A 25,027-nucleotide genomic window follows, 5' to 3' on the forward strand; every position below is an offset into this window, starting at 1 on the left:
AATCAGAAAGTCAGAGAAGCTCAGGAAAAATAAATGGATATAAATCCATAAGCAGGACCCATCAGGGTGAAAGTGCAGACAATGAAAGACAATGTACCCTTAAAGAGATAATTAGATTTACATGAACTTTCATCAAAAACATTGGAAACCATACAACAGTGGAAAGATATCTTCAAGATCATGAAAGAAAATCACTGACAACTAACTACTTACAATTTTCTGCACTACCAAAATATTCTTCAAGAATGAAGCTGTTTGTTTTTTTCGGAGAAATTTTCAGACAAAATAATCACTGACAGAATTCACCAATTCTAAGCCTCCACCAAATGTAATTATAAAAGGGATCCTTCAGACATAGGAAACTCACTAAATGCAATTATAAAAGATATCTTTCAGAAATAGAAAAATTATTTCAGTTTCAGTTACATGTTGATTAAGTATGCAGGCATCTGATGGTTTGGCTGGACTGACATTTGATGATGCTTACCTATCAGATGGGAGCCCAGCTGGGGTCGTTGGCCAGTCACTTTTCTAGGTTGGTAGACTTAGGGTAGTTGTGACTAACTTCCCGAAGAGCAAGCACCCTAAGATCACCAGGAGGAAGTTGCATGGCCTGTTGTCTTAGCCTCAAATATCAAACAGTGTCACTTTGGCTGCATTCCATTGATTATAGGCAAGTCACTAATGTCAGCACAGATTTAAAGGAAGGATGTATAAACCAAATTTCTTGAAGGGAGGATTATTAAATAATTTGTAGATACCACATAATTAATTCCTAAAAGAACAGAAAGAGATGCTGTAAAACAAATTGATATAGGGTAATGGCACCAAGATAGATAAGATTTGAAGAATCCAAAAGAAGACAGGAAAGCAAAAAGGAAAAAAAGTAACATAGAACAAGTCAGAAAAGAAAGCATTTAACCCCTAAATGTTCCAGTAGTGATATTAAATCAAATGGACAGAATGACCCAGTTTAAACAGAATTTGAGTATGCATAAGAAAAAGCATGGCTAAGAATATGCTTTTACAAGAAACACATCTAAAAATGCTCACAGAAAAAGATTTTAAATAAAAGATAGCAATATGTAGAGCGTGCAATGGGAAAGTAAAGTAAAGCTGCGATAACTATGATTAGTATTGGTTAGAGGAGGCTCCAAAGCAGAGAGCATTACAATAGAATACAAGATCTCAGTGAAAAAAGATTCAACTCACAAAGAAGACATAATTTTCACTATGTTCGTATTCCATAAATTTTTATGGCTTCAAGATCAGGAATAGATTCAGGTTTTATGGGATCTGAACCTTACGCAATTTGTAAAATTTGATGAAACCGCTTTAAGAATAAAATACACAAAGTTTTGAACACAAAACTACGTCCAACTTTTTTTTGAATAAAGAAAAAATCACAACCAATATATTTTTTAAGACAACTGATAAATACTCCAAATTTAGTCAATAATGTAAAGGTTTTGTAGATTATCTGCTTATAGTATTTTCCTATATTCTTCCATTAAACTTTTTGAAAATTTCTTTATATAAAAGCAATTTTTTAGTATTGTTTCCCCAATTCAAGATTTCCACTAGCATAATTGATTAATATTTGTTTGTTTCTTTGGAGTTGTTACTGGGAATAAGGAATTTATGATGACATAATTATGTGGTTGCTACAGTATTATTATTGTATGTTTAAACCCTCAATCAGAGATTCTCATAACTTCCATTTTACATTACGCCTACAAAGTAGTGTATTAGGTATTTTATATGGTATATCATTACATCTTTTTGACAAGGTGGAAAGTTAGTTTTTACTAGATGTCCATGAGAACCAAATTCTTCACTTTAAATTTTGTACTACTAGTGATCAGAAGCATTTTCCAAAGACTACATGTAAATCCTTGTTTCTTTTCTACTACCCAAGTACTTGTAGTGCTATGCGTTCTATGACCCAGTCATATCCCAGTAAGGCTTGGTATCAGGATACTAAGTTGACAAAATGTGCAGCTGGAGAAGTCAGGGAAATCATTTTTACCCTAGACAGCCTACAGTAACTTCACTAAATGCTGAATTAATGGAAAGCCACACACCACTACACAAACTCTACCCAGCCCTATTTCTCTTTCTCAAGAACCTAAAATTGCCTAGACTATTCCAATGCCACTTGTAGTGAAGGGAAATTCAACGGGAACAGCAGAAAAAGGAACGGAAAGAGTAAAAAGGAAGCATTCTTTAAAATTTTGGCTACTTTAAAAATTGATCTGAGTACTCCCATGTCAAAGAAATTGAATCAATAATTAATAACTTTCCAATAAAGAAATAATCAGAAACCATATGTTTTCACTGATGAATATTAAAAAAAAAAAAAAACAAAACCTTTATGTAAGAAATTATACCAGTCCTCTAAAATGTCTTCTGGAAAATGGAAGCAGAGGAGGAATTTCCTAACTTATTTTATGAGGCAGCATTTTCCTAACACCAAAACCTACAAAAGACATTACAAGAAAGGAAACTATGGCCCAATATATCTCACAAACATTGGTGTAAAAAGCCTCAACAAAATATTAACAAATAAAATTCATCAACTTATATAAAGAATTATTCACTACAACTAAGTGGAATTTATTCCTGCTATACAAAGCAGATTAAAATGCAAAAATCAATTAATGCAATATAGCACATCAACAGGCTACAGAAGAAAACATATGATCATACCAATAGATGCAGAAAAAGCATTTGACAAAAACCAACACCCATTCATGATAGAAAATACTCTTAGCGATCTACAAATAGAGGAGAACTTCCTCAACTCAGTAAGGAGCAGCATCAGAAAACGTATAGCTAACATGCTGAATAGAGAGAGACTTGATGCTTTCCCCGTAAGATCAGGAACAATGTAAGGACAGCCCCTCTTAACACTCCTATTCCACGTTATACTGAAAGACCTAGCAAATGCATTTAGAAATTATGATTTTGGTACCTCATGTCAAAGTGGGGGGGCATTTTCATCCCCACACTGCTTCACACCATCAAGCAGTTCTCAAACACCCTCTGGGTGTCCTACAATTCAATTTAATTCTGATACCACCTACCTGGAGATAGCATCAGATCCGTAGGTTAAGGGCTCTGTCCCACAAGCCTGCTCCTCCGTCCAATTTCAGAGGCCAGCCACAAGACCAGGTTCCCAGAATCTTCTCCTCGGATTTGATTAATTTGCTAGAGCAGCTTACAGAACTCAGAGATATATTTTATTATAAAAACATATAACTCAGGAACTTCAAATATAAAAAAATACGTAGAGCAAGGTACGTGGGAAGGGGTGTGGAGATTCTGTGCCCTCTCCTGGTGCACTGTTCTCCTTGCATCTTCATGTTTACCAAATCAGAAGCTCTGCAAACCCCATCCTGTTGGATTTTTATGGAGGCTTTATTACATAGGCATGATTGATTAAATCACTGGCCATTGGTGATTGAACTCAATCTCCTGCCTCTTTCCCCTCCTAGGTCTGAGGTGGGACTGAAAAGTCCAATTCTCTAATCACACAGTTGGCTCCACAAACAACCAGCCCCCATTCTTAGTGCTTTCCCCAAATCACCTCATTAACCTAAGAAAAGGCACCTTTGTTTCTCACGTGAAAACGCAAGGGTTTTGGGAGCGCTGTACCAGAATCTGGGACAAAGACTATACATATATACATATGTATTTATTATAAATCACCATATCACAGAAAAGAAGTACACAGATTGGGGAAGAAGAACTAAAATTGTCTTTGTTCACAGATATCGTATTTATTTACGTAGAAAACCTTAAAGAATCAGAAAAAAACCTTCTGGAACAAATAAACAAAGAAAGGTTGTAGGATACAAGGTTAGTATACGAAAGTCAACTGCTATCTTATATGCCAAAAATAAACAATTAAAATTTGAAATTAGAGAAACACCATTTATATTAGCACTGAAAATAGAAAAATAAAATACTTATGTATAAGTCAAATTATGTACAAGATGTATATGTAGAAAACTATAAAAAGATGAAAGAAATCAAAGAAAATCTAAATAAACAGAGACATATTCCATGTTATTGTAGAGAAGAACTCAAGATTGTTAAGATGTCAGTTATTTCCAGTTTGATCTATAGATTCAGTGCAATCCCAACCAAAGTCCCCAAAAGTTTTTTTTTTTTGGATATCAACAAACTGACACTAAAGTTTATATGAAAAGGCAAAATCCAGAATAGCCAATAGTGAAGAACAAAGTTGGAAGACTGATACAACCTGATTTCAAGACTTATTTTAAAGCTGCAGTATTCAAGACAGTGCGGTATTGGCAAAAGAATAAATTGATATATGAATGTAGCTGAATACCGAACCCAGAAATAGACCCACTCAAATATAGTCAAGCAGTCTTTGAAAAAGGAGCAAAGCCAATTCAATGGAGTAAGTATAGTATATTCAAAATATCATGCTAGAACAATCAGATATCTACATAAAAAAAAAAAAAAAAAAGAATCTAAACACCAACCTTACTCGGTTCAAAAACATTAACCCAAATTGGATCTTAGGTCTAAATGTAAAATGCAAATCTTTTATAAAATTTCTGGAAGCTAGCATAAGAAAAAATCTAGATGACTTTGAATTTGATGATTAGTTTTAGGTAAAATACCAAAAGCAGGATCCATGAAAGAAAAAAAAAATTATAACTTGGAACTGATTAAAACTAAAAATTTCTGCTCTATAAAAAATATTGTTAATGAAATAAAAAGACAAGTCACAGACTGGGAGAAAATATTTGCAGAAACAAATATCTGATAAAGGATTGATATCTAAAATATACAAAGCATATTTACAATTTACCAATAGAAAAATAACCTAACTAAAATATGGACAAAAGATATGAATAGACACCTCACCAAAGAAGATATACAGATGAAAAGTAAACATATGAAAAGATATTCAACATTATATGCCATTAGGGAATTGCAAACTAAAACCAGCTACCACTATTCATGTATTAGAATGGATTAAAAAGAAAACAAACAAACAAACAAATAATACCAAATCCTAGTGAAGATGCAGAACAACAGGAATTCTCAGTCATAGCTAGTGGGAACACCAATGGTACAGCCACTTAGGAAGATAATCTGGCAATTTCTTACAAAGTTAAACATAGCCTTACCATATGATACAGCTTTCACACTCCTACATATTTACCCAAATGGGTTAAAAACTTATGTCCATACAAAACCTGCACGTGAAAGTCTATAGCATTTTTATTCACGATTGCCAAAAACTGAAAGCAGCCAAGATGTCTTTCAAAATGTGAATGGATAAACTGTAGTACATAACTGACAATGAAATATTATTCAGCAATAAAAAGAAATTGGATATTAAGCCACAAAGGACATGGAGGGATATTAAATGCATATTACTAAGAAACCAGTCTACAAATGTTACAAATGGTAAGATTCCAACTGTATGATGTTGTTGAAAAAGCAAAAGTTTAGAGACTAAAAAAGATCAGTGGTTGCTAGACGTTCAGAGGAGATGCGGAGAGGGATGAATAGATAAAGCCCAGAGGATTTTTAGGGCTGTGAAACTATTCTGTACAACACTGTAATAGTGTATACATGATATGCATTAGTCAAAATCTGTACAGCTGTACAGCAAAAAGAGTAAACCCTAACATAAACTATGGACTTCAGTTAATTATAATGTATCAATATTGATTCATCAATTATAACAAATATACCACACTAATGCAAGATATTTATAATACCTTAACTCTATTGGTGGAGGGTGGGTGAGGAGGGAGTATATGGGAACTCTTTACTATCTGTTGAATTTCTCTATAAACCTAAAACTGCTCCAAAAAATAAAATCTGTTAATTAATTTTGTAAAAATTAGAATCACCAGTCCATGTGAACGCATTGTTTAGGGCCCTCCTAAGGCTTTGAAAGGGGCAGTGCTGTGAAGTGCAATACAGGTAGAAATCTTCCAGCTCCACCTACTAAATCTTGATAGCATTCAAGGCGATTCCAAGATGGGCCATATATATTGCGCTTCTGTCTCATCACTGGAAGCTGGCAATAACTCAGGAAATATACGCCAAAAAGATGATTGGAAGAATAAAGGACTGATTAAATGAGTGAAAAGAAACTAAATCAAATGTTAGAGCTGTTTACTTTTTCTTTCCTTTGTGGCAACAATAATCTTGTCTTCTTTCCATATACTCAATGCCGCTGTTGTACCAAATTACTCATAACTTTCTATTCTCAGCCTTATTACTTCCTCAGTAATCCCCCCACTGTCCTTCTTGTCTGAGCTGTTTAGTTTCTCGTTCCTCAATCTCACCTCACGTATCAGTTTTTTGCAATTTCTCCCTGATTGCTGCTTCCTTGGTATGTTGTAATCGTTCCCAGTTCTACCGAATCTTTTTAGCAATGTATTGTAATTCTTTTAGAATCCCTTTCTCTTACAGAAGTGTGAGCTAATCAAGGCCAATACAAGGCCTTTCTTATTTATTATGGTTTACCTAACTCTTGCAGTATTGGTACTGTGAATAAACTAATGAATGTTGCTACCTTTGCATGAATCATGTCATAGAAAATCTCTGCCTACCCATTTTAATAAATGTATTCAATTGCAGAAAAGCCTAAAGCGGTAGGCAGGATTTGTAGTGGAGTAAACAAGACATAATTGCCAGAAGGCAAAATCGTGTAATTGAATGTGCATAGACTTTATATTAAAAAAAAAATCTCACTTTGGTTGTACAATTAGGTACCTTATGACCTTGGAAAATGTGTATAATCACTTTCCATTTTCCCTATGAAGGAGAATAACACATTTTTTGTTTAGTTCTTGTGAGAATAAGTGAGGTAACCGGATGTAAAAGACTCTAACAATGCCTGGCACATAGGAATCATTCAAAGGAGGTTATGTCCACTTTCTTTAACTTTTCTGCAGAGACTTGGAAACCTTGGGCCTGATCTCAGCTCTGCCATTTACAAGTGGTTGACCTTGACTGAGTTTTATAAAATCCTGGATTCTTAGTTTTTATCATCTACAAAAGAATCATAATGGCATCATATGGATGTTGTGGACATTAAATTCTATAGCATATGTAAAGTGCTTAGTTGAATTCCTTTTATATATAATAGGTGAACCAAGAATTCACCAGTTTAATAGAAAAAAATGTTAACCAAAAACTTGTTGGGCTGTGGCCCCAAAGTCGGAGAACAATTAAATAGGTACCAAGTACCCCAGAATCTTAAACTCTTTTGCTAAACCAGCTTCTAAGGCTGCTTTGTGCTTTGTGGAGTTGATCTGGCCAGCATTAGTCTATCTCCTACATGAACCATATAAGAGTTAGTGTTAAAGATTCCAGGAAGAGGATTTTATTGTAGAGATTTTCAGTCTGTCTGCATTACTCTCCAGTCCTTGGAGGTGGGGAGAACAGAAATGGATCCCTAATATTGAACTTTAAATCAGAGAAGAGGCGCTCAAAAAGACTATTTGGAGAGGTTGCCATGGGTGCTCTGGAGACTAACGGATGCAGGGCACCGTACCTGACCCCTAATCTGATAAATCTAAGGGTAGAGGGAGCAAAGTGTCAGCTTCATTAGAAGGGCACTGTGCTTCCACTGATGGATGGGCAAAGCTTTGTGCCTTTGGAAACCAAGTGTATACTAAGAAAAAACAGAGAGAGATGGAGAGAGAGAAATGAACACAGCCTCAGAAGACAGCCTGGAGACAGTACATGATACATCTGTTAGAGGGGACCTCAAAAACCATGAGAAGTAAGCAGGAAGGTCCTCAGGTGCTAGTTTGAAGCATTGCTAGAACCAAAAGAACTGTGTTAAAGGATATTCTTTCATGGATTGTCCAAGGAGTCTTTTAAATGCCAGCTTTGGCTCCCAAAATTATAAGAAAACAAGTCGCATAAGATTGTACCCATCTCCCTCACCTCCCTGCTCCCTCCCTCAAACTTACAAAATTGGATCAGGCCTTAGTTGGATAGAGTTTATATAGTCAATATTTACAATGCAATGAACTGGATTTCTTAATTAAGACTAGTATTAACTTGTTTAAAACCAAACAAATAGAACATTTATGTAATCATTGCAAATAATGGATATTTAAGGTTCCTTTTTTCTGTTTCTTCCAAAAGTGTAAAAAGAACAAATTAGAAAAGTAGAAACAATAAAAATTAGTTATTAAATTTACATACTATCAAATCCGTTTCATTCAATGAACTAATTATTTGTGTTAATGATGTATCATAGTTGTTGTATACAACAATAAATGCTTCTTTTGAGTTTTAGTCCTATAAAGAGAGTACTTAATAACTATTCTTAATTCTGGCTGTCTCAATATACTTCTGCTGTATTTTTCTTGTGGAAATTATCAGTGTTTTACTATGATTGGGAGAGTTGTGCAATTATTGGAATCACAAACCATGTAGTGATGGAGACAATCAACCCTTGAGTGGTTACATCTGCACCAAGAAGATGGTCATTACAAAGACATTAGATCATATGACCCTATTTTGGTATAATTAAAAAGAAATGGATGTTCCATTTGCAAATATTTTCTCCATTCTGAGGGTTGTCTTTTCATTTATGGTTTCCTTTTCTGTGCAAAAGCTTTTAAGTTTAAGTTTAATTAGGTCGCATTTGTTTATTTTTGTTTTTATTTTCATTACTCTAGGAGATGGATTGAAAAAGATCTTGCTGCAATTTATATCACAGAGTGTTCTGCCTATGTTTTCCTCCAGAGTTTTATAGTATCTGACCTTACATTTAGGTCTTTAATCCATTTTGAGTTTGCTTTTGTGTATAGTGTTAGGAAGTGTTCTAATTTCATTCTTCTACATGTAGCTGTCCAGTTTTCCCAGCACCACTTATTGAAGAGACTGTATTTTCTCCATTGTTTATTCTTACCTACTTTGTCATAGATTAGGTGACCATAGATGCAGGGGTTTATTTATGGACTTTCTATCCTGTTCCATTGATCTATATCTTTGTTTTTGAGCCAGTACCATACAGTTTTGCTCACTGTAGCTTTGTAGTATAGTCTGAAGTCAGGGAGTCTGATTCCTGCAGCTCCATTCTTCTTTCTCAAGATTGCTTTGGCTATTTTGGGTCTTCTGTGTTTCCATACAAAGTGTAAAAATTTCTAATTCTGTGAAAAATGCCATTGGTAATTTGATAGGGATTGCATCGAATCTGTAGATTGCTTTGGGTAGTATATTCATTTTCACAATATTGAGTCTTCCAATCCAAGAACATGGTATATCTCTCCATCTGTTTGTGTCATCTTTGATTTCTTTCATCAGTATCTTATAGTTTTCTGATTACAGGTCTTTTGCCTCCTTAGGTAGGTTTATTCCTAGGTATTTTATTCTTTTTGATGCAGTGGTAAATGGGATTGTTTCCTTAATTTCTCTTTCTGATCTTTCATTGTTAGTGTATAGGAATGCAAGAGATTTTTGTGTATTAACTGTGTATCCTGCAACTTTACCAAATTGAATGATGAGTTCTAGTAGTTTTCTGGTCGCATCTTTAGGATTTTCTATGTATAGTAACATTTCATCTGCAGAGAGTGACAGTTTTACTTCTTCTTTTTCAATTTGGATTCCTTTTATTTCTTTTTCTTCTCCGATTGCCGCGGCTAGGACTTCCAAAACTATGTTGAATAAAAGTGGTGAGAGTGGGGCTTCCCTGGTGGCGCAGTGGTTGAGAATCTGCCTGCCAATGCAGGGGACACGGGTTCAAGCCCTGGTCTGGGAAGATCCCACATGCCGTGGAGCAACTAAGCCCATGTGCCACAACTACGGAGCCTGCGCATCTGGAGCCTGTGCTCTGCAACAAGAGAGGCCGCAATAGTGAGAGGCCCGTGCACCGCGATGAAGAGTGGCCCCGCTTGCCGCAACTAGAGAAAGCCCTCGCACAGAAACAAAGACCCAACACAGCCAAAAATTAATTAATTAATTAATTAATTTAAAAAAAAAAGTGGTGAGAGTGGACGTCCTTGTCTTGTTCTTGATCTTAGAGGAAATGCTTGTAGTTTTTCACCATTGACGATGTTTTCTGTGGGTTTGTCGTATATGGTCTTTATTATGTTGAGGTAGGTTCCCTCTATGCCCACTTTCTGGAGAGTGTTTATCATAAATAGATTATGACTTTTGTCAAAAGCTTTTTCTGCATCTATTTTGATGATTATATATATATATGGTTTTTATTCTTCAATTAGTTGATGTGGTGTATCACACTGATTGATTTGAAAATATTGAAAAATCTTTGCATCCCTGAGATAAATCTCAATTGATCATGGTGTATGATCCTTTTAATGTGCTGTTGGACTCTATTTGCTAGTATTTTGTTGAACAGCTCATGCAGTTCAATATCAAAAAAAACAAAAACAAAAAACCGAACAACCCAATCAAAAAATGGGCAGAATGTCTAAATAGACATTTCTCCAAAGAAGACATACAGTTGGCCAAGAGGCACATGAAAAGATGCTCAGTATTACTAACTATTAGAGAAATGCAAATCAAAACTATAATGAGGTATCACCTCACACAAGTCAGAATGGCCATCATCAAAAAATCTAGAAGAAATAAATGCTGGAGAGGGTGTGGTGAAAAGGGAACCCTCCTACACTGTTGCTGGAAATGTAAACTGGTACTGCCACTATGGAGAGGCACTATGGACAGTATGGGGAGGTTCCTTAAAAAACTAAAAATAGAGCTACCATATGACCCAGCAATCCCACTATTGGGCATATATCAGGAGAAAACTCTAATTCGAGAAGATACATGCTTCCCAATGTTCACTGCAGCACTATTTACAATAGCCAGGACATGGAAGCAACTGAAATATCCATCAACAGAGGAATGGATAAAGAAGTTGTGGTACATATATACAATGGAATATTACTCAGCCATAAAAAAAGAATGAAATAATGCCATTTGCAGCAACATGGGTGCACCCAGAGATTGTCATACTGAGTGAAGTAAGTCAGACAGAGAAAGAAAAATATCATATGAAGAATCCTAAAAAAGGGTACAAATGAACTTATCTACAAAACAGAAATAGAGTTACAGATGTAGAAAACAAACTTATGGTTACCAGGGTGTAAGGGGGGGGAGGGAAAAATTGAAAGATTGAGATTGACATATACACACTACTATATATAAAATAGATAACTAATAATGACCTATTGTATAGCACAGGGAACTCTATTCAATACTCTGTAATGATCTACATGGGAATAGAATCTAAAAAAGAGTGGATATATGTATATGTATAACAGATTCACTTTGCTGTACACCTTGAAACTAACACAACATTGTATATCAGCTATACTCCATTAAAATTTTTTTAAAAAAATAAAAATGAAAAGAAAGGGAGAAAGAGATATAAAGATGGGGAGAGGGGAGAGGGAGGAATATAATAAGGTTAGGTGGTTTGACAAAAATGCAGACCCTCGATGGCATAAAATCTGAATGGTTTTATTGTTTTTAGAACCTCGATTCCCTTTGCATCTTGTTTTCTTGTGTACACTGACAGATCTCTTACTTTCTCAAGGATTTGTGTATTCATTGACGGGGATGTATGTCAATACAGATTTGTATTTATTTATTTACATATTTATTGATATTTATTGATATTTCTCATTCCTAATTCTTGCTCTTGGTGGTGGGTGGTGGAGTGTTTGTGTGGTGTGTATGTTTGTTTGTGTTTGTGTTTGAGTTTGGATTTTTTTTCTGGTATTATAAAGGGAGGTATTCATTTCACTGAGTTTTTGACATGTAGATATGAGATAAACTTCTCCTAAGTTTAATCAAATAGCATCTGGTACCGGTGGCTATTTAGGAAAGTTCGCCTGCTCCATAGGAAAAGAGACATTCATTTTAAAAAGTGAGTCATGGAGCTATTCCTAGTCCTTTTATTTGCTTTTAGAATCCAAACCACCGTTGAGACATGTCACAGGAAAAGAATTATCATTGCCTATAATTAGACATTGAATATACTGACTCATGAGAAGTTTTTGGGCGTCCAAGGCATCAATAAGTCAATTATGTTTCTAATCTTTATAACTCTACTGAAACAGTGCTGCTGAGAGTCATTACTCTTGACTAATAGCAAAGCATAATTATTAGAAGAAAAAGCATGTATTTCTATTTGATTTCTAACTGCATGCACGTATGCCAATTGCCATAGAGTCTATTCAGCTGGACATCTGGGACATGGGGCTGCATTTTTACAGCTGCTCCAGACAGAAAATCTTCTCCATGTCAATATATTCAGTACAGCCAAGCTACAAAGATGACCATTTTCATTTGGCAGACCTCTGAACTTTCCTTCCTTCCTTGTGCCTTAATGAAATGATAGATCTTAGTGGAATCTATACCACCAGCAGTTTCAGTTCCCATAAATAAGCCTTTCAGTATGAAATTGCTTTTATTTTGATTTCAAGCTTCACCTTTTCTACATCCAGAAATTTGCCAAAATAAACTTTGAAAAATTGTGACTCTCTACCGTATTTTCTCCGTCCCCCAAACTGATGACATTTAGTTTATACTGCATCCTCCTATTCTCATTTGTATTGAAATGCTCTACTACTTACTTTGTAATAGCAAATGAGGCTTGCAGAAAACTCCATCCAGAGAGTCATGTTCTTCTATAAATGTGATAATTGCCCCCATTTGACTACTGATTCATTTGGCCTTCATATGGGTAATTAAGAACCACAGAGCTGTGGTAATCATCTGACCACATGGTATTCTGAACATTTGCAACATCCTATTTAAAACATACCGATTAAATACATACTGCAAAAGATTTTTTTAAGTCAAAATGTGATCATTATTTTTTTAAAAATTTACACTTGAAGGTTGAAACTAGCTACCATACTGTTCCTTAGTCTGATATTATAATCAGTCATAATGTATTGTTTTGCTAATTAATTAATAGCTGTGTTTCATTTTACTATAATGTGTGTGAGAATTTTTGCTGGTTCCTTATGTAAAAAACAGAGGATTTCAGTTGTAGATCTTTATTTTAATACACTACAAAGAAGTTTTTATTTTATATTAGATGCTTGTTTTATATGGCTGAAAGAAAAGGAAAAAGACTTTGTTCATAAAATATAGAATGAACGAAGAGTTCAGTTGTTGTAGGTAATGTTACTTTTCTCAGCGATTCTGTTTGATTAGTTGGTTAAATTGATTTTTGATTATGTTTCAGTTTTCATTTATGTTAGAAAAATTCAACATAACCTAAAGTCGAATTATATTAATGATATGCATTTGCATGAAAATATTTGCAGACTTCAGCATTTCACTTCATCCGTAAATTAATAATATGACACTTATTCCAAAAACTTAAATCTCCATTGTAAGAAGGCAAATGAATGGGGGTTGGGAAGGAAAAGATTACTTGACAAGCGTTATTTAATCTCTTAACTTTTTTGCCAAAGTATCTCTGACTTTTTTCCCCTTTTCAACAATGAGCCCAGGAATGATGGTTTCCTCCAACAGTTCCAGGGGATAAATTCTGATGGTTTTCAGAGTTTAATTCCACTCTGCTTTATTTGTTATTAGCTTAGGGTTGGGAGGATGACCAAATAAGACATCAGAAGACATCTGACATGAGACTTCTGGGAAAGATTATACTAACATATTTAAGTAAAAGTGGAGAAACCTAAAATACCACTTACTTGCTTTGGGGTAATGGATGCTGTCAAAAGAAGACTTGGAACAGGGGCAGCTCTATTGGAACCATGTTAACTTAAGAGAGTCAACCCAAGAGAATCAAAGGAATGTAGATTTTGCTATTTTTAAGCTATGGACTTAAATACTCTGTAACCACCTTCCTCCAGAACTTTTATTCAGTGGGATGATCAACAACTTAATGATTAACACATTTTCTATTTTTTGTAGACAAAAGTGATAAAAAGTCAGAGATATCACAGAAATATTGGACATAGTCTGGTTTATAGAGAATTTTCTCTGATTATGCCCCTAGGCTCTCTCTGCCCCTGAGAGAGGGCAGTGACTTATCTAATTGATACATTTTGGGAAAAAGTAACTACAGATATCAATTGAGCTTTATCTTTTTCCTCTTTGGAAGAAGGTGCCATCCTGCCATTGGGTGGGTGAGTCTGTCTAATCCTAGGGTTCGGGGTCAGGAAGTGATTTTAGGCTTGCATTCTCTAATTAGGCACTGTTTATTTACTGTTAGATATTTTGATCTTCATCTAAACCTCCTTCTTTTGTCTGTCAATTAGTTCAAAACCTGGGTGGAGAAACAATGTTTTTATTGGTGCCTTGTTAGTAGCAACAATAGATTGAGTTAATGATTAAAACACAAATGAATTTTTCAGTTGATTTTTTGCAATCTACTTTGAACATACAGATGGATTACTTAAATGATGGCATTTTGAAGGCAAGAAACAATTTCTCCCTAATAGCCAATCTCCCACTCAAGTTCAGGTGTAAAAAGAGATTTTTTTCATTAATCAGGCTTGATTCTTCAGATTCATTTTTTTCTGTTCCCTCTCCATAGGTCACAAAGCCTTGTCTCTTTTATCTGTAGAATGTTCTTTGAGGATTTCTTTCTCCTTTGCCACTTAAACTACTTTTCTCCGGCTTTATCATGTAAACCACTGTAACAAACTTCTAAGTCCATAAAAATTAATACATAAGAAATCTTGGATTTAAATTCATAAGAAGTGACTACTAATTTTTATTGTACCAATAACTAGCTGTATGACTTTGATGTCAAAGCCCATGATTTCTCTGCCTCAGATACCATTTCTAATCCTACCAATTCTACCAATTCAGTTCTTTTTTTTTTTTTTTTGGTTGCGCCATGCGGCATGAAGGATCTTAGTTCCCTGACCAGGGATCAAACCCATGCCCCCTGCATTGGGAGCACGGAGTCTTAATCACTGGACCACCAGGGAAGTCCCTACCAATTCAGTTCTTAGATATGAATTCTATCCTGCAATTTTCCTCCAATAGCACCTGCACTGAATACTGTTAGTACTTTGATATAACCTGCTACACTTAAATGGAATTTTATTTTAATAAAATTTGACTCTTAATGATATGGATCACATATTATTTGACCTTGTATTCCCAGTATGTACTGCAGTGTTCAACAAATAGTTTCTGAATTAATACATAAAATTTTAATCTTTACTATTCTCATATATCTATTAATAAAAAAGAATATCAATATCTTGTCTACTTACTATTGCCATGACATTCAAAATTATATAATTCAAGGGTGAAATAGACAACAAAGACAAAATCAGGCATCATAATTGGGGGCATCATTTCTAATATGAGAAAGAAAGGGATTATATATAGATCTTGTTTGACTTACAATGGGGTTACATCCTGATAAACCCATCGTAAGTTGAAAATATTGGTAAGTCAAAATGCATTTAATACACCTAACCTACCAAACATAGCTTATCCTAGACAAACTCACACTCAGAACACATACATTAGCCTACAGTTAGGCAAAATCTTCTGACACAAAGCCTACTTTATATATAATAAAGTGCCGAACATCCCATGTAATTTATTGAATGCTTAAACTGGATAGTGAAAAACAGAATGGGTGTATCGGTACAGAATGGCTGTAAATGTATCAAGTGTATTAGTTGTTTGCCCTCGGGATGGTGAGGCCGACTGGGAGGTGTGGCTTACTACCATTGCCCAGCATCGTGAAAGGGCCTTGTTTACCACATATCAGTAGCCCAGGAAAAGATCAAAATTCGAAATTTGAAGTACAGTTTCTACTGAATGTGTGTTGCTTTCACACCATTGTAAAGTTGAAAAATCTTAAGTCGGGGCTTCCCTGGTGGCGCAGTGGTTGAGAATCTGCCTGCTAATGCAGGGGACACGGGTTTGAGCCCTGGTCTGGGACGATCCCACATGCCAAGGAGCAACTGGGCCCGTGAGCCACAATTACTGAGCCTGCGCGTCTGGAGCCTGTGCCCCGCAACGGGAGGGGCCGCGATAGTGAGAGGCCCGCGCACTGCGATGAAGAGTGGCCCCCGCACCACGATGAAGAGTGGCCCCCGCTTGCCGCAACTAGAGAAAGCCCTCGCACGAAACAAAGACCCAACACAGTTTAAAAAATAAATAAATAAATAAAGTAGTTATTAATTAAAAAAAAAAAAGTTGTAACTCTTGGGAAGAAACAGAGACAGATCGCTTTAAAAAAAAAAATCTTAAGTCGAACCATCATAAGTCAGGGACCGTCTACATATAAATGTAGACAGAAATAAATGCTCCACGGGTCATTTCTATGATCCTTTTTTTTTTTTTCTGCAATAGAATGCCAAATGTTAAGTAGGATATGGAGCTGAAAAAAGGATCACGGAATAAGCCAAATAAGCTTGTCACAAATCTGTCATTAGCTCTGCAGATTGGTTGAAACAGAAACCTCATATTTATTTATTATTAATATATTTTGAGTTTTACTATACCTCAAAATGTTTTACAGAATTGCTTAGGGTAGGGATCACAGATCTCATTATTTTTTTGTTCCCATGGTGATTTTGATGTGCTCTGAGGTAAGACTCTGGCACCACTCTTCCCATCAATTGAATACTCACATTTTTATTTTAGTACATTTCAGGTAAACAGGGAATGGCAAAGCTCCAAATCCCAATAAAGCTCAATTTTATTTAAAATATATCATCCTTTGGAACCATCAGTGGTAGTAGGTGGGAGAATTGTAATAAAAAAGTCAGAATCCTGATTAGCTCTTTTTCCTAGTCACTATTCCCATTTCTCTAATAGGACTGGTCTGAGGAGCCAATGAGATAATTTGACAATACTTTTTACATTCTGAACTGTTATTGCTACTTTATTAATATTTCAAAATAATGCTTCCAGTCTAATCTTATTTCATTTTTCAAGTCCTCACTCCTGCCAATTATAGTTTAGAGCTAAAGTGTATAAAATTTGGACCCAAGATTCAGGAAACTGTACCTTTTCCAGATCTAGGACCTGGGGAAAGTCACTTTGCCTCTATGAATGTCAACTTTTTTGTCTATACAAGAAATATAAAACCAAACATAGGACTATCATTGTAAAAATGGCATAATATATTAACTCAATACCTGATAATAATAATAAGTACACATAATTAGTAGGTATTATTTTTTAAAGGCTGATAATGCTGGTTAATCCTCTCAGGCATGTTTTAAAATCCTCCTGCTCTGCTTTACCTATTTGTTTTGTGCCAGTCTCAACTTAAACATAACCAGTGTTACGGCCGGATTGGCCCTTGTGGTTCTTATTATGATTGCAAGATGCCCTTTGCAATAACCATCAGGAAACTCTGAAAGAAAAAAGTTTATGACTTACAAGTCCTGGAAATTACATGACACATCTGGACCACACAGTGAGGTCACAGGGAGAGACAGAGAGAGAGAGTAGGCTGTGGGGTTCTGCTTCTGTTGGAGGTGAGGGTGGTGGCCTACAGTTTCTTGGGCTCATTTTTCTTGGTGAACTTCAAACACAAGCATGGGTATTTAAAGAGGGAAGAGAAAAAACAAGTGTTCCAAGTAGTCAGTTATAAAAATCAACCAAGATCTCTAAAACAAAGGAGCTTGAAAGGGCTGGCCTGGCTCTTCATCTGCTAATGTGGCTGCAAGGTGTTTATTCAGACAACCCATCTTTGAAGTGGATGTCTCTGCAATCAAAACTTAGATCAGGCACTTGCATTACAAAAAAGAGCAAACCCAGCTGTCAGAGCATACACTGTGCTATCCAAACTCATCTCCTAAAAATTCCCAGCAGTCATCTTAAATTTTAGCCTGTTAAATATCTTCATCAACCATACTGATGGACACATTCATTTGGATCCTAATCTTTTTTATGCTAAGCTGTTTTCGTTTCACCACTACATAAAATTAACAACCAAGTGCTCTACAACCTACCTGCTAAATATTTAATCCATTCATTCCTTCTTTATTTATTAAATATTTATTGAATAAGTATTATGTGTCCGCTTTTCTGTAATAAGCACTGGAAATAAAGCAGTTAATAAAACAGGTGTTGTAGGTATCTTCACTTTAAAGTAGAAGAAAAAAGTAATTGCACAAAATCACAGATACAAAAAGAAGGGGGGTGAAGGAGTGGGGAATACAGGTATGTGCGTGAGTAGGTGGGAGGGTGCTAATCTTGATATGCGGGCAGGGATAAGCGTTCTGAGAACTGAATACAGAGAGAGTCAGCCACGTACAGTAAAGGAAATGGTGCTTCTGGTGAAGGGAAAAGAACATGCAAAGACAAAGTTACGGAATCAGTTTGTGACTGAAGGAGTAAATCAAATAGAAGAAGGGCAGCGCGGCCAAGCAGAAAGTGGGGCTGCAGAAACAAGCAGGGGAAGCTCGATCCTGTTAAGGATGTTACATGTAAGGACTCACAATATCTTCTTTAATTAAATGGGAAGTCATTGATAAGTTGAAGTATTGCAGAGACCGGTTCGGAGGATGATGCGTTCATCCATATGATAGAGGGACATGGAGAGAAGTGCATACACTGTAGCTATATTGGTATTCCTGGCTGTCTGAACTCTGATGCTCTGAATATTCCCTGTAACAAATCTGAAACAATGGTAGTTCAAATTCACAATAGCTGTTGAGAAAGGACTAGACTGAATTTGAATTTGCAGGTGTGGACTGAATGTTTGTATTCCCCCCAAGTTTATATGTTGAAGTCCCAACCCTAACGTTGATTCAGGGGTCAGCAGGACTGCCACTCGGACCACAGGCCCAGGCGCCGATGCTGTTTCCCCTTCAGCTTCAAGTGATGGGGTCTCCTCTCCCATTTCAGTGCCCCAGGATGATCCTGCCAGTGTAGACAGGTGGCTCTCACACTTTTTAGTTTTTGGTAGTGTGGACTCTACATTCTTTTCAGATTTTTATATTCTAGACAGTAGCTGGAAGTTCATGAGGTTTTAATTGTGCTGTTTGCCTTCTTACTGAGTTATGAGTTGTGTGTCTGTTTTAATGTATTCTGGTTACAAATCCTTTGTAGGGCATGTAGATTTTAAATATTATCCAAATTTGGCATCTTGCTTTGTCATTTATCATTTTTCTAAATTGTGTCCTTCAAAAAGCAGAAGACGAAAAGACAACCCTCAGAATGGGAAAAAAATATTTGCAAATGCAGCAATGGGCAAAGGATTAATCTCCAAAATATACAACAGCTCATGCAGCTCAATATCAAAAAAACAAACAACCCAACCAAAAAATGGGCAGAAGATCTAACTAGACATTTCACCAAAGAAGACATACAGATGGCCAAGAGACACAGGAAAAGATGCTCAACATCACTAATTATTAGAGAAATGCAAATCAAAACTACAATGAGGTATCACCTCACACTAGTCAGAATGGCCATCATCAAAAAATCTACAAAAAATAAATGCTGGAGAGGGTGTGGAGAAAAGGGAACCCTCTTGCACTGTTGGTGGGTTTGTAAATTGATACAGCCACTATGGAGAACAGTATGGAGGTTCCTTAAAAAACCCAAAATAGAACTACCATATGACCCAGCAATCCCACTACGGGACTTATATGCTGAGAAAACCATAATTCAAAAAGAGTCATGTACCAAAATGTTCATTGCAGCTCTATTTACAATAGCCAGGACATGGAAGCAACCTAAGTGTCCATCAACAGATGAATGGATAAAGAAGATGTGGCACATATGTACAATGGAATATTACTCAGCCATAAAAAGAAATGAAATTGAGTTATTTGTAGTGAGGTGGATGGACCTAGAGTCTGTCATACAGAATGAAGTAAGTCAGAAAGAGAAAAACAAATACCGTATGCTAACACATATATATGGAATCGAAAAAAAAAAAAATGGTCATGAAGAACCTAGGGACAAGACAGGAATAAAAACACAGACCTACTAGAGAATGGACTTGAGGATACAGGGAAGGGGAAGGGGAAGCTGTGACAAAGTGAGAGAGTGGCATGGACATATATACACTACCAAACGTAAAATAGATAGCTAGTGGGAAGCAGCCGCATAGCACAGGGAGATCAGCTCGGTGCCTTGTGACCACCTAGAGGGGTGGGATAGGGAGGGTGGGAGGGTGGGAGATGCAAGAGGGAAGAGATATGGGAACATATGTATATGTATAACTGATTCACTTTGTTATAAAGCAGAAACTAACACACCATTGTACAGCAATTATACTCCAATACAGATGTTTAAAAAAAAGAAAAGATGTGGTACATATATACAATGGAATATTACTCAGCCATAAAAAGAAATGAAATTGGGTCATTTGTAGAGATGTGGATGAACCTAGAGTCTGTCATACAGAGTGAAAAAAGTCAGAAAGAGAAAAACAAATATCATATATTAACACATGTATGTGGAATCTAGAAAAATGGTACAGATGAACCTATTTTCAGGGCAAGAATAGAAATGCAGATGTAGAGAATGGATGTGTGGACACAGGGTAGGGGAAGGGGAGGGTGGGATGAACTGGGAGATTAGTTTTGACATAAATACACTACCATGTGTAAAATAGACAGCTAGTGGAACCTGCTGTATAGCACAGGGAGCTCAGCTCCGAGCTCTGTGATGACCTAGATGGGTGGGATGGGGGGGAGGGAGGTCCAAGAGGGAGGGGATATATGTATACATATAGCTGATTAACTTCATCGTACAGCAGAAACTAACACAACATTGTAAAGCAACTATACTCCAATAAAAAATAAAATAAAATAACACAAAAAAAAGCAGAAGTTTTAAATTTCATGGAAGTGAAGTTAAATTTATCCTTTTATAGTGTGTGTTTTTTATATCCTTACCTAAGAAAGCTTTGCTTACATCAAAGTAACAAAGATTACACCCTGTTACTTCTTCTGGAGTCTTTGTAACTTTACCTTTACCTTTAACTTTACCACTTCAATCATTTTATTTATTGTGTGAGGTAAGCATGATAATTTTATATGTAAATATATAAATATGAATATATATAAATATACATATATATATAAATATATCCAGTTGTTCTAGCACCATTTGTTGAAATGACCTTCATTCCCCATTGAATTCCTTTGATACATCAATTTGCCATTGTATTTGTTTCCTGGGGCTACAGAAGCAAATCAGGCAGCATCATGAGCAAAACCCTTGCAGAGAGCTGAAGGGGCAGGGCCACCAGGCTGAGCTGGGAGGGTAAGGCTGCCGCCCCAGTCGGTTTGCCTGGAGGGCAGATCATCAGACAAAAGAGGACCATTCCCCAACCTTAAGATCCAGTGGAATTTGCCTTACTCATTTTTGGAGTTTTGGGGGACATGTCACCCTTTTTTTCTTTCTAAGTTCTTCCATTTGAAATGGGTAGATCTCTCCTATTCCCGTGCCCCCATTGTATTATAGAAGCATCTTACTTTTCTGGGTTCAGAGTTTCGCAGCTATACAGGAATTTAGACTCTGGATGAGTCAGACCTCGACCCTCTCCCATGTCTGATTTAGATGGCATTTAGATGAGACTTCAGAGTTTAAAGTTGTTGCTGAAATGAGATAGACTTTTGGGTCTGTTGGGATAGAATGAATGTATTTTATATCTGAGAAGGACACGAGTTTTGCTGAGCCAGGGGCAAAAAGTTATAGACAAAATGTTTGTGTCTCTCAAAGTTTATATGTTGAATCCTTAACCTCCAGGTGACTGTATTTGGAGCTGGGGCCTTTGTGGAGGTATTAAGGTTAATTGACGTTATGAGGGTGGATCCCTAATCTAAAGGCACTGGAGTCCTTATAAGAAGAAGAAGAGAAACCAGGGCTTGCTCTGTCTCCCCTTGTACACAGAAGAAATGTCACGTGAGGATACAGTGAGAAGGTGGCCACCTCGAAGCCAGGAAGAGGGCTCTCCCCAGAAACCGAGCATGCCAGCACCCTGATCTCAGCAGCCTTCAGAACTGTAAGAAATTTCTCTCGTTGTGCCACCCAGTCTAGGATCATCAAAGCGTCGGACTGCGAACGTCTTTGGGGGTAGTATGGAGATGCCCTACACACAGAGTGCCGCTGTCCCACCCATCGAAATTAGTCTTGTGCTTGATTCTTCAAATACGTTGTTCATTAATAAAATGTAAAACAATCTTTTAGGCACTTTCAAAAGTCAGCGAAGAAAACAAGACTAAAAGCCACAGAAAGGCTCACACATTAGGAGAAAGTTTGACAGGATAAAATACAGCTTAAACCTAAAAATCTAAGCATGGGAGTGGACTGATCCCAATCTATCATGAATGCAATGTTTCCCTGTGTACAAAAGAAAGGAAATGTGTTCAATATTTATCATAGAATAATCGTTATATGGATATTTTCAGGTGTTTTGCTGGCAAAATCAGTTGGGGTCTTGGGATAAGTTGGCCCTGCATCATTATTTCCCTTTTAAAAATGATTAAACAGAATATAAGCCCTCACAATCCAAAATTCAACTATTCAACTCTTTGTCAAGGATGCTTTTGACTCATATAATGTGGGAAGCCTATATTTTGGAAATACAGTATTAAAGACTTGCTGGTGGAATGCATGAGGAAGAGTTATCAATGAGAAGAATTAAGAAAGACTTAGAATATTCTCGTTTGTGTGATTAATTTTCTATTTGGATTAAACAAATAGATGGTGCTCTAGGCTGAAACTCAGAGTTCTGTGGGAAAAAAAAGTTTGGTGTGTGGTTAAGTGTCACGTCATTGGGTGTCACATTTAATATACTTTTATCTTCTTCTCCATTGCTACTGCCATCATTTAGGAATTTAATATATCTCATAGCTATATACTACTACTTTAGTCACAGGCGCAGATGTTTTGAATACTAAGCCTCAATTCTCATGTCATATTTTTTGTGTCAGAAAGGTATTTGAATTCAGATCTAAAACTTAATACCTATGTGAATGGAGACAGCCACTTAACCCCACTGAAATTTAGTTTCTTTCCACGAGATGGAATAATAATAGCCACTTTGCAGAGTTGTTAGAAGAGAATATATATAAAAGCACCAATTCTAATACCTGATGAATATTTGCAGAATTGGTTTCCATGGGGAATAAATTTTTCAGTCACCCATATCCATCCTGACCTTACAAATCCTTCAAATTTTGCTTTCTTATTTAGATCACCCTCAAGATCTCTAATTTGTAACAATTTACTTTTGAAAGATTATATAGTATTTATTAACCAAATGATTCGATTTGGCATTTTGGCACATACTTCCCTAGATTTTTACTTGACTGGAATATAAAGTTGCACCCATGTATTAGGCTGGGGTTCAGTTAGAAGCCAGTATTTTCCTGTCACATATGCAGTTTGGAAATAACTTCTCTTAAAGGAATATTTACAATCTCAAATGACCAGAAGAGATGCATCACTTTATTTTCCAATACATACACAGAAAAATAATAGCGACATCAATAAAATTGTTTCCAGCCCCCAAGGGAGAGCTGAGGTAGATACTGTGATTTCTTTAGAGGTCCAAACCTTCTTCACAAATTGTTAAGCATGGATAAAGCATGTGTGTCTGTGAATTAGGGACCTAGTCCTAAGGCAAATACCACAGAGACTACACAATAAAAAAAATAATAATAAATGTGGGGAACAAAAAAGGAGATGATATGACTGGGGAGAACTGGGGAGAGTCCTGGCATTTCCCACTTACTAATACTGTTTGGTTTGAAGCAAATTCGTAACCTCCATTCCTCTGAGCCTTCAAGTAGCATAAAGTTTAGGTGAAGAAATAAAAGTGGCACACACTGAAAATTAAACAAAAAGGTATTCCAAATGCAGAGCTTGGAGTATCTCACAGAAACTAAAGACATGCCATTCTTCATCAATAGCTTGTTACTGTTATCCATAAAAGAAAACAGAAAACAAGCAACAACAAAAAAAAAACCTCCTGGTGTCTTAGTAACGTATATCACTAGTAGATCTGCATTTCCAGGAGCCTATTAATTGGAATACAAAACAAAAACTAGGGGAGAAGAAAAGATCTATAACTTATGACTTTGTCACATTTATTTTCCCATGATAATTATAGGAATTTTAGAAATGCAAAACAATATGAATATTTCCTCTAGCAGAAGACAACCACTGTTAACATTTTTGTGTTTCTATCTGGGCTTTTTTTTAAAGGATATAATTTATATTTAATGGAACCCTAAAACAATATATGTTTGCTTTTCCATTTTTTTTCAGATTTCTTATGCAATTTTAATAATATTACTTTCCATGTGTTTCTATCCTTTTATAAGCATTATATAAGAAGTTCATAACAAAATATAAATCCCAGTCTCCAATAAAATTATAAACATCTCTAGCAATTTCAGAATAGTTTTTGAAATACTGTTGACCCATGAACAACACAGGATTGAAGTGCATGGGCCAACTTAGATGCAAATTTTTTTCAATAAATACATATATGTACTGTAAATGTATTTTCTCTTCCCTATTTAGAGACATATGGATGGTAGACTTTATCCTGATTTGTACTTTATTTATTTATTCTTTAACATCTTTATTGGAGTATAATTGCTTTACAATGGTGTGTTAATTTCTGATTTATAACAGTGAATCAGCTATACATATATATATATCCCCATATCTCCTCCTGCTTGTGTCTCCCTCCCACTCTCCCTATCCCACCCTTCTAAGTGGTCACAAAGCACTGAGCTGATCACCCTGTGTGATGCAGCTGCTTCCCACTAGCTATCTATTTTACATTTGGTAGTGTATATATGTCCATGCCACTCACTCAGTTCATCCCAGCTACCCTTCCCCCTCCAAGTGTCCTCAAGTCCATTCTCTACGTCTGCATCTTTATGCCTGTCCTGCCCCTAGGGTCTTCAGAACCTTTTTTTTTTTTTTTTTTTTTTTAGATTCCATATAAATGTGTTAGCATACGGTATTTGTTTTTCTTTTTCTGACTTACTTCACTCTGTATGACAGACTCTAGGTTCATCCACCTCACTACAAATAA

The 25,027-nt window shown here is 36.0% G+C and overlaps 1 protein-coding gene across 26 annotated transcripts in view; it reads left to right on the top strand.

Annotated features, from left to right (window-relative positions):
- LOC309623713 (uncharacterized protein) overlaps positions 1 to 25,027 on the top strand; it is a 244,439-nt gene that overhangs the window by 26,146 nt on the left and 193,266 nt on the right. For 2 of the 26 annotated variants that reach the window (XM_082380809.1, XM_082380818.1), the window contains exon 3: positions 21,865 to 21,976. The exons of 23 other annotated variants lie outside the window; for them this stretch is intronic. The gene's annotated coding sequence lies outside the window, so the exon portion shown is untranslated. The remainder of the gene's footprint in view (positions 1 to 21,864; positions 21,977 to 25,027) is intronic. One more of the 26 variants, XM_082380819.1, reaches the window with a different exon arrangement.

This window comes from Balaenoptera borealis, assembly GCF_965194805.1.
Source record: "Balaenoptera borealis genome assembly, chromosome: 2".
Taxonomy (NCBI): domain Eukaryota; kingdom Metazoa; phylum Chordata; class Mammalia; order Artiodactyla; family Balaenopteridae; genus Balaenoptera; species Balaenoptera borealis.